The following is an 11,335-nucleotide window of genomic DNA, read 5'->3' as shown; positions in this document are numbered from 1 at the left end:
ACCAACCAGGAGCCGCCTGAGGTAAGCGCTGGAGCCCACACCCTGAACCCGCTCCTGCACCCCAGCCCTGAGCCCCCTCCTGGAGCCCGTGCCCCCTCCTGCACCCCAACCCCCTACCCCAGCCCTGAACCCCCTCCCACACTCCAAACCCCTCATCCCCAGCTGGAGCCCTCACCTCCTCCCACACCCCAACTCCCTGCCCCAACCTGGAACCCTCTCCCACACCCTGAACCCCTCATTCTGGCCCCACCCTGGAGCCTGCACCCCCTCCCGCACCCCAACCCCCTGCCTCAGCCCAGTGAAAGTGAGTGAGGGTGGGGGAGACTGAGCAACTGAGGGAGGGGGTCTGGAGTGAGTGGGGGTGGAGCCTCAGAAGGGGTGGGGCAAGTCCTCAGGTAAGGGGCGGGGCAAGGATATTAAGTTTTGTGCAATTAAAAAGTTGGCAACCCTAGTTAGGAATGATGTACATATTGGTTAAATTTGATATCTTTGAAGACATCTTGTTTCCTGACCTCTTTAATATATGTAAATTCCATGGGTTGATCTCCAGACTCTGAGGCCATGGGAAATAGATCTAAACCAAAACAAGTGTGTCCACACAGGGATTTGCACCAATGTAGTTAATTTGGTTTAAAAACCAGTTTAAGTTAAATTGGTGGAACGGTCTCATGTAAAAACTGTATTTTAAATCACCTATTTATTCATTTTTCTGTTTCTGCAGCCCAGCATCTCCCACAATTCTTTATAAACCTTATAAACTAGATAAGGATTTGAATCAAGTGGTGTCTCCCCCTGTTAATAGTACAAACAATCTGTTGTGTATTTGGTTGTCGTGGTAATAGAATCTTGTGTTGCTATGGCAACTGAGTTAGGTTATTAGGGGATAGCCCAGCCTGTTTGGGCTGGCGGTTGGTTAGTTCGGTGTGCAGCAATAAATGGCTGCTCCAAGGTTCACAGCTCTCTGTGTCTCCAGTGATTTCTTCCTAAAACTGTTGCCCCCAAGGATATAACACAATCCACCCAGCTTTCATACACAGGCAGGCTTCCTTCTTTCCCACCTGGGACCTCCTTTTCCCTGTTCAGTCTTTGTTCCTGAGGTGTCGTGGTGTTGGGGGAGTGAGGCCAAGTGATGCTGTCATTCCCCCCTTTTATAGTTTCTTACACGTGGAGGGAACTTTTGTTTCAAGCCAAGCCCCCAGCACAGTTTGTGGAAAAGTACAAGCAACAAGATGGAGTCCAGTAGCACATGATCTAGTCACATGCCCTTGCATGCTTTGCTGAGTCCTTACTCATACCCTGACTGAAGGGTCCACAGGAAAGATCTCCATGGCCTGTTGTTTTTGTTGATGGGCCATTAGCACTGTCTAGCATCTTTATTGTTGTACCCAAAAGACTAGTTGTGGGTGTTTCCAACTTCACATCTTTCAGAAACACACACATAGCAAAACTTCATATACAATGACAGCACATACAATCCAACAGGATATTAATGTTCAGCATACCAAGACTTTTGAAATGATACCTCACAAGGCATACTTTGTACAAAACATATAATTTATGACAATGGTGAATACAGGGGTGCCAGGGTGTTGCTTTGGGACACACCCTGTCATAAAGGTATTTGCTGTCCCTGCAACAAAACCTTAACTTTGCCCCGTGGAGCTGGCAATAGTACGGGAAGCAGCGTAGCGCAATAAGTGGACATGAGGAAGCACTAAGAGTACATGTTGTTTGTGTTCCAGCATTTAAGTACATGCACTCCAGCTGTGGTCACTGTTTTGGGTATTGCTGTATTCAGTGGTGGAGGGATTAGTTGGAGCAAGTTGCTAGAGTTGTTGCTGTGATACAAGGAAAGGTGTTTATGTACAGTAACTCCTCACTTAATGTTGTAGTTATGTTCCTGAAAAATGCGACTGTAAGCGAAACGATGTTAAGCGAATCCAATTTCCCCATAAGAATTAATGTAAACGGGGGGTTAGGTTCCAGGGAAATTTTTTTCACCAGACAAAAGACTAGATTTTATATATATATGCACACACACAGTATAAGTTTTAAACAAACAATTTAATACTGGTACACAGTGATGATGATTGTGAAGCTTGGTTGAGGTGGAGGAGTCAGAGGGTGGGATAGATCCCTTACTGCTAAATGATGAACTAGCAATTGGCTGAGCCCTCAAGGGTTAACTCTCTCACTCTACAAGGCAGCAGGAATGGAGGGAGGGGAGACATGGCAGACAGAGACACACACCCTATGTGTGAGAGAGAGAGATGCGCATTTTCCCTTTAATTACACTGCCTTGGTAATTAGATTGGCTTGCTGAGACCGCAGCTGCTGCAAGCTCCCTGTCCTGAGCCCTGGTGTGTCCCCCCCCCCTGCTCTATGGAAGATGGGGTAAGCGGGGTGCAGAAGCAGGGGGGAGGGGGACACCCTGACATAAGCCCTCCCCTCTTCCTTCCCTCCCTCCCGCACACCAAGCAGGAGTCTCGGGGAGCAGCTCCAAGGCAGAGGGCAGGAGCAGCACATGGCGGCGGGGGGAGGGACAGCTGAACTGCAGGCAGGGAACTTAGGGGAGCGGGGAGCTGATTGATAGGGGGGCTGCCGGTCCACCCTGGTTCCAACCACCCACCAGCTAGCTGCAACGGGCTGCTCTTCCTGCAAGCAATGGACAAAGCAGGCGGCTGCCAAACGACTAGAAGGGAGCATTGCACAACTTTAAACGAGCATGTTCCCTGATTGATCAGCAACGTAGCAATGAAACAACATTAACCAGGATGACTTTAAGTGAGGAGTTACTGTACCATGAAAGATGATGTTTCATTTGAGCCCTGAGTTCGGTGGGTCGTGTCAGCAAAGATGGCTTCCTGCTGTGGAGATTGTCTGCCCCCTGACTGCTGACATGGGCTTAATGAGGGGAAAGTGAAGGAAATGTCTCAGGCCTGGTCTACACTGGGGAGGGGGGTCGATGTAAGATGCACAACTTCAGCTACGGGAAGCGTAGCTGAAGTCGACGTATCTTATTTCGACTTACCTCCCATCCTCACGGCGCGGGATCGACAGCTGCGGCTCCCCCGTCGACTCCACTACCGCCGCTCGCCCTGGTGGAGTTCCAGAGTCGATGGGAGCGCGTTCGGGGATCGATATATCGTGTCTAGACGAGATGCGATATATCGATCTCCGATGGATCGATCGCTACCCGCCGATCTGGCGGGTAGTCTGGACGTACCCTCAGAGAATCTGCAGAAGAATTTTGTAAGTGTGGGGTGCTTTGTGTGGAGTAGGCTCAGGGCTTGGGTGTAGCCAGGTGTAGGTAGCTTCCATTCGCTACGCTTGACCTAAACCCAAGTGTTGCCATAGCAAAGAAAAGGCATTTGACTGTGTCCTACGGTGCTCATGTGCATTGTTCCCGCAGTGTTCCCCAGTCTCTAATGGCAGAGTGCTAGTATGTCTGTTGCAGCATCGCTCAAGGAGGACAGGGTTAAGGTTTCATGGGGAGGTGTACCTTAACTCTCCACCTTCTGGAAGGGCATACAGCAGCATTGGGCAGCCTTCACTCAGCATTAATAACGTGTTTAGGCAGTTAATAGAAAAAGGGCTGAGGGGAAATAGAAGCCCAGAGAGAGAAAGGAACTCGTCCATGTCACTCAGCAAGTCAACGGCAGAGCTGGGAACAGAACCCAGGTCTCCCGAGTCCGAGGCCAGTGCCCACGCTGTAGACCATCCCCAGTAGCACCTAAAAACAGAACGATAGCTGCGAGCTGGGCTCCACTTTGTCCTACTTTATTTTTGTATTTTAAACTGTTTTTAAAATTGTTTGAGGAGTTACTTGCCCCATTTGCTTTGCTGTAACAGAGCCAGAGATCCGCTCCATGTCATGCTGGGCCATTGAAAGTACAATTACAATGGATTCCTCAACTTCCCCTGGTTCCATGACGTCCACAGGACTCCCTATGGCTGCACTCCTGTTCAGTGTGTATATTAGGCAGCCTGTGGACAGTTTGGGCTGCAGTGCTGATAGTACAGTGGGGCCTCTTTGCTTTCCTGAAAGCGCTCCAAAATTGGGGTCAAATGAGAATGAGTTGGTAGATTTACAGATTATAAGGCCTGCAAGGAATGTTTGATTGGTGATGGTCTGATCAATCCATCCAGTCAAGGGTAGGGGCCAGAGCCGTAACTAGGTATTTTTGCGCCCGAGGCAAGAATATAAAATTGCGCCCTCCCCCAGGGCCGGGTATTCAGCGGCAATTCGGTGGTGGGTCCCTCAGTCCCTCTCGGAGGGAAGGGCCTGCCGCCAAATTGCCGTTGAAGAATGAATGAAGTGGCGGCGGTACAGCCTGTGATTTTGGGGGGGCCTAACTCATTATTTTTGACTGCTTGGGCTGGTAATGTTGCTTCCAAGATGGTCTTTGGTTCCAGTCCAGTTCCAATCCAGAGAGGGACTCACAGGTTAAGAGAGGAGGGAGGTGCTGGATATGAGCAGTGGCCACTAGGGATCAGCATGTGTCCTGAGAATGCTGGGAGTTCAGGTTTGCAGGGCAGGGTCAGGGGTGGCAGGTTTGTAGAAATTTTGGTGGTGCCCAGAACCCACCCCCACCCAAACTCCACCCCCCCCCCACCTGCCCAAAGCTCTGGGAGGGAGTTTGGGTGGGGGAGGAGGTCTGGGGTGCAGGCCCTAGGCTGGGGCAGGGCTAGCTCAGTGGTTTGAGCATTGGCCTGCTAAACCCAGGGTTGTAAGTTCAATCCTTGAGGGGGCCACTTGGGGATCTGGGGCAAAATCAGTACTTGGTCCTGCTAGTGAAGGCAGGGGGCTGGACTCGATGACCTTTCACGGTCCCTTCCAGTTCTAGGAGATAGGATATCTCCATTAATTAAAAAAAAATTGGGGTGCAAGGTGCAGGCTCTGGGAGGGGGTGCAGGGGTGAGGGCTGTGGGGTGTGGCTGCAGATGAGGGGTTTGGAGTATGAGAGGGGCTCAGGGTGAGAGTAGAGGTGTAGGGGGTGAGGGCTCTGGCTGGGGCTGGGGACAAGGTCTTTGGGGTGCTGGAGGGGCTCAGGGCTTGGGCAGAGGGTGTGGTGGGGGGGTGAAAGCTCTGGGGTGGGGGCAAGGCTGGGGATGAGTTTGGGGTGCAGGCAGGCTGCCAGAGAGGAGGACTCCCCCAAGCCCTTTCCCTGCTGGCAGCAGCAAGCTCTGGGGGAGGACCCCCCTTTCTTGCCCCCCCAGCAGCACACTCACCCCCACCACTGTCACTGCATGTGCTCCTAGGGCCCCTCTCAGATCCAGGAATCTCCCTCACCTCCCCCATGGTGGGTGCCGGGGGGGGGCACTGCGTGCGCCTCCTCCCCTGCTGTTGCCCCTGACTGTAGCCTCACTGGGGTGAGGGATGGGGCTGCCTCCTTGCCCCGCATGTGGCAGGAGCGGTGACTGCTCCCTGTGCTGCTGGAGGGTCCCATTGGAAAATGAAAGGGTCTGAGGGGGAAGGGCAGGCTCAGAGTCAGTCTGCCCTGGCAGTGGAGATCGGGGGCACTAGGACCCTGCGGCAGCAGTTGCTGCAGGGGAAAGACGGGGACTCTCTGCTCCCAGACCAGGGAAGGGGGGCAAGTCGGGCCAGGAGACACTGGGGGGGAGAGATCACCTGGGTTATAAATATCTCCGTGCCAGCAGCTTTTTTTTTTCCCCCTCTCCACCTCTTTCTGCGCCCCCCCCCCCCCCGGCTTTGTGTGCCTGAGGCAAGTGCCTCACTCGCCTTGCCCTTGTTATGGCACTGGTAGGGAGCCAGGCAGAGACAGACACATGGTGGAGGTGAATGCATGGCCGTGCGGATGGTGTCACCAGGGGGGCTTCAGCATCCTTGAACATGGGCTGGTCTTCCGAGAAAAAGGATTGCTGAGCAGAGATCGGGTCCACGTATCAAGGAAGAAGAAGGGTAGCTTCAGATACAGACTGGCTAACCTAGTGAGGAGGGCTTTAAACGAGGTTTGACCTGGGCAGGAGACAAAAGCCAACAGGTAGGCCCAGAACATGGAGACCCGGGTGAAGGGTTGGAATGTGGGCAATCATAGCAGGCACAAACAGGAGACATGAGGGAATATAGAGGGGAAATCTAACTTACATCTTAGATGTCTGTGTATTAATGCACAAAGTAGGGAATAAACAGGAACAGAGCCGTGCCCAGGGGCTGGGGCCAAGACTGGGGCTGGGTGCAGAGCCGCAGCTGGGCTGTGCTCAGGGGCCGAGGCAGGGTAGTTAAGCACCAGAACAAATTATCTCTAGGGAGATTATAAAATCTCCATCAGAGGAGGTTTTTAAGATCAGGTTAGACAAACACCTGTCAGGGGTGACCTAGATAATACTTAGTCCTGCCTCGGTGCAGGGGACTGTACTTAGATGACCTATCAAGGTCCCTTCTAGTCCTATATTTCTGATTCTATGATCCTCTCTAGTCTGACCTGAACTTGGTGTCCACCGAAGCCTGATTTCAGAGTTTGTATTGTTACATAACTGGATTATTTGCTATTAGAGTAACTGCTGATTAAATACATGTCTGATGAGTACAGTGACACTGTTTTTTGAAAACTAACATTTTAAATAGGAAATTGTGACAGATTAGACTAGGTCCGGAGGCTCCCTGATGGAGGCCTCACTGCCCTGCCTCACCCCTCCCCAGAAAAGAGCAATAGAGAGGTCCTCCAAGCTGTGTAGAGCAGCTTGTGGGACACAGCCAATGAGAGTGGCTGCAGGGAGCAGCCAATCAGGGCCCAGCAGGCTCATATAAAAGGAGCTGAAAGGCCTAACTAGACCAGTCTGCTAGCAGTGACTGGGGAAGCAAGAGGTGTGCCTGGTGGGCTGTGAGGGCTAAGGCGGGTATTTGCTGATGAGGAAGTGAGGGAATAATTTCTGGCTGGCTGCCAGGACTCAATTAAGATGGGCTACCGGGAAGTGGCCCAGGGAAATGCAGTTAGTTAAAGGGATGTGGCACATGGTTGCTACTTAGAGGCTCCCTGGGCTGGGTAGGTCCAGGTTCCCCCAACAGCCATTGGGGAAGTGACTGTGACTGAGAGAAGGGAGTTTAGACAGGCCCAGGGAAGGGGCTGTACATCGACCTGTTAGCCCCCCAGAAGGGGGTTGAACTGAGACTGACCCATCTCGAGAGCAAGGGTCAGAGGACTAAAAGGCAGGTGAAGAGTCTCTGGGGAGACATCCCTGGGGGTGCTGCTCCATCCCAGAGCAGGAACCTTCGCATATAAGCTGGCCAACTAGGTTACCGAGATAGACCCTGCTGATCAGACTGAGGCCGGGAGCCCGAGAAGAGCTAAAGAGATGTTGCCAATGGAGGGGTACCATGATGGGCCCGGTTGGATTGTTAAAGGACTGAGCTGGGGAAGGCTGCAAGACATTTTGGACTCATAACCCAGAAGGGGTTTATTTGTTTGCACATGGACTGTGTGTGACCTGATTGGAGGGCTGAATCACTGAAGACCCGCCTGACAAGCACAGTGGCCTACAGGGGGCATCATAAGCTGAGACATTAAGAACAACTGCAGGCACGCACACACTCGACCAGGAGGCACTTGCGAGAGGTGGGTACCACTCCGTTATAGGGATGCTTAGATCTGAAGGGGCTGTTATGGCCATAGGAACTTAGCCAGTAATTTCTGCATCAAGCCCATAACTTCTGTTTTGGCTATAGCATCTTTTAGAGAGTTTTATTAGACTTGATTTAAAGATGAGATGTGACAGAATCTACCACATGGCTAGGTACATTGTTCCAGTGGTTAATTACACTCACTGGTCAAAATCTATACCTGATTTCTAGGCTGAATTTGTCTGGTTTCAGCTTCCAACCATTCGCTTTTGTTCTGCTTTTGTCTCCTAGATTAGAACCACCCAATATCGGAAATCTCCCCACGTAGGGATTTGTAGATTATGATCAAGTCAGCTCTTAACCTTCTCTTTGATAAACTAAATAGATTGAGCTTCTTTAGCCTGTCACTATAAAGCAGTGACACGCATCCGACAAAGTGGGTATTCACCCACGAAAGCTCATGCTCCAATACGTCTATTAGTCTATAAGGTGCCACAGGTCTCTTTGCTGCTACTATAAAGCGGGTTTTCCAGACTCAATCGTTGTAACTCTTTTCTGAGCCCTTTCCAGTTTTTCAATTTTCCATTTTAAAGTGTGGACACCGTCTCCAGTCCTGGTCTCATTAATGCCATATGCAGAGGTACAAACACCTCCTACTCTTTCCTGATAATCCCTGCTTATACCTCTAAGGATCACATTAGCCCTCACAACTACAGTGTTACCATGAGAGCACATGTTTAGTTGTTTATCCTTTAAGACCTTTGCAGAGTCACTGCTTTCCAGGATACAGTCCCCCATTGTTTAAGTGTGACCTACATTCTTTGTTTCTAAATGCATTTTAGTTAGGGCTGGTTGAAAATTTTCCATTAAAACTTCGAGTGCTTGCTCATGTCCATTCCATATTAGGTGTGTGTGCTCGCCACATGCACAGGTTCCGGAAGTCCCCTGTAGGGGACTGGCTCTGGTGCCCTCTGGAGTGGTGCCCACATGGCACGATATAAGGGGCACCGCTGGCTCCCCCCAGCCTCAGTTCATTCTTGCCGCCAGTGACGGTGCTGGAATATCTGCTGCGTCGACTAGCATTGTTTCATTCTCTGTTCTTGCAAACTTTGAAAACCTGTAATATAGTTGTATATAGTTAGTAGTTTATTAGTTACCCTTAAGGTATGTCTACACTATGAGAGTAGTTTGATTTTACTTAAATCGAATTTGTGGAACCGATATTACAAAGTCGAACGTGTCCACACTAAGGACAGTAATTCGACTTTGTGAGTTCACACTAACGGGGCAAGCGTCGACATTGGAAGCGGTGCACTGTGGGCAGCTATCCCACAGTTCCCGCAGTCCCCGCTGCCCATTGGAATTCTGGGTTGAGCCCCCAATGCCTGCTGGGGCAAAAAATGTGTCGAGGGTGGTTTTGGGTAAATGTCGTCATCCAACCGTCACTCCCGCCCTCCCTCCCTGAAAGCGCCGGCGGAAAATCAGTTCGCGCACTTTTCTGGTGAGTGAGCATGGAGCCCGCTGCGACCATCGCTGCAGTTATGGCCGTTGTCAACACCTCGCACCTTATCATCCACCTTTTTCAGAGGCAGATGCTGAGAAATCGGGCGAGAAAGCTACGGCAGCGCGGTGAGGACATTAAGTCTGAGAGGGGCACAGACCCCTCACAAAGCATGGGACCCCGCGTCGTGAACATCATGGTGGCAACGGGTCATGTTGATGCTGTGGAACGGCGATTCTGGGCCCGGGAAACAAGCACGGACTGGTGGGACCGCATAGTGCTGCAGGTCTGGGATGAATCAGTGGCTGCGAAACTTTCGTATGCGGAAGGGAACTTTCCTGGAACTTTGTGAGTTGCTGTCCCCTACCCTGAAGCGCAAGGACACCCGGATGCGAGCAGCCCTGACTGTCCAGAAGCGAGTGGCCATAGCCCTCTGGAAGCTTGCAACGCCAGACAGCTACCGGTCAGTCGCGAACCACTTTGGCGTGGGCAAATCTACCGTGGGGGTTGCTGTGATGCAAGTAGCCAACGCAATTGTTGAGCTACTGCTGTCAAAGGTAGTGACCCTTGGAAACGTGCAGGTCATCATAGATGGCTTCGCCGCGATGGGATTCCCAAACTGTGGTGGGGCTATAGATGGAACTCACATCCCTATCCTGGGACCGGACCACCAGGCCAGCCAGTACATTAACCGAAAGGGCTACTTTTCAATGGTGCTGCAAGCACTGGTGGACCATAGGGGACGTTTTACAAACATCAAAGTCGGATGGCCGGGCAAGGTTCATGACGCTCGTGTTTTCAGGGACTCTGGTCTGTTTAGACGGCTGCAGGAAGGTATTTACTTCCCGGACCACAAAATAACTGTTGGGGATGTGGAGATGCCTATAGTGATCCTCCGGGACCCAGCCTACCCGCTAATGCCCTGGCTCATGAAGCCCTATACAGGCGCCCTGGACACTGAAAAAGAACTCTTCAACTACCAGCTGAGCAAGTGCAGAATGGTGGTGGAGTGTGCTTTTGGCCGTCTCAAGGGGAGATGGAGAAGCTTACTGACTCGCTCTGATCTCAACGAAACCAATATCCCCATTGTTATTGCAGCTTGCTGTGTGCTCCACAATCTCTGTGAGAGCAAGGGGGAGACCTTTATGGCGGGGTGGGAGGTTGAGGCGAATAGCCTGGCTGCTGATTACGCCCAGCCAGACAGCCGTGCGATTAGAAGAGCCCAGCGGGACGCGCTGTGCATCCGGGAGGCTTTGAAAGGTAGGTTCCTCAGTGAGCAGGGTAACCTGTGACTATTAAGTTTGTTTAAAGAGAAGCTGAACCTGCCCCCGTTTCTTTACCCAGTTAATGTTGACTATCCTCTCCTGTTACATACCCCGTTCCCCCCCTTCCAACACACGTTTAAAAATCAAATAAATGGAACTTTGTTAATGAACACCGTTTTCTTTATCATTTTTCGGGACTCTGTGTGTGGGGGCTATGTGACTTTGTGGCGGGGGAGGACAGTTACAGATCCCCTGCTGTGTGGCTCTGTGATCCAGGCTAAGGACCGCAGCATAAGATATCTAACTGCCCTCCCCCGCCACAAAGTCACATAGCGCCCCCCCCCCACCCCCGAACATGAAAACCACCTCCCAGACTCACCAGGGTGCCTAGTGACAATGTGTGTGTGACCTTGTGCTGAACCTGTCCCCGTGTCTGTACCCTGGTAAAGGTGACTGTCCTCTCCAATTACCAACCCCCTTCCCCCCCCCCCTTCAAACACACTCTCCTCTAAAAGAACATGATGGAAACAGTAATAAACAGAAATGTATTCTTTATTAGCAACTACACAGTTAGGGGATGACACTGGGACGGGGGCTTGGGTGAGGTGCTTTTGGAGTGAAGGAAAGGACTTATCAAAACTTTGGGAATGAGAGCCGTCTGGTACTTGAGCAGTCTGCAGGGGTGAAGTGGCAGTTTTCACGGCCCCTGCCGCCCCTCCTTCTTGGGACTTTGGCTGAGGGGGGTATGGGACTTTGTGGCGGGGGAGGGCAGTTAGAGAGAGACTGCAGCGGGGCTCTGTCCTCCTGCCTCCGGTCCTGCAGAACATCCACAAGGCGCCGGAGCGTGTCTGTTTGCTCCCTCATTAGTCCAAGCAGCGTTTGAGTCGCCTGCTGGTCTTCCTGCCGCCACCTGTCCTCCCGTTCGCTGTGTGATCGCTGGTATTGCAACATGTTCTCCCTCCACTGGGTCTGCTGGGCCGCCTCGGC

This window comes from Chrysemys picta, chromosome 15 (assembly GCF_011386835.1).
Source record: "Chrysemys picta bellii isolate R12L10 chromosome 15, ASM1138683v2, whole genome shotgun sequence".
Taxonomy (NCBI): domain Eukaryota; kingdom Metazoa; phylum Chordata; order Testudines; family Emydidae; genus Chrysemys; species Chrysemys picta.
This window is presented reverse-complemented; position numbering follows the sequence as displayed.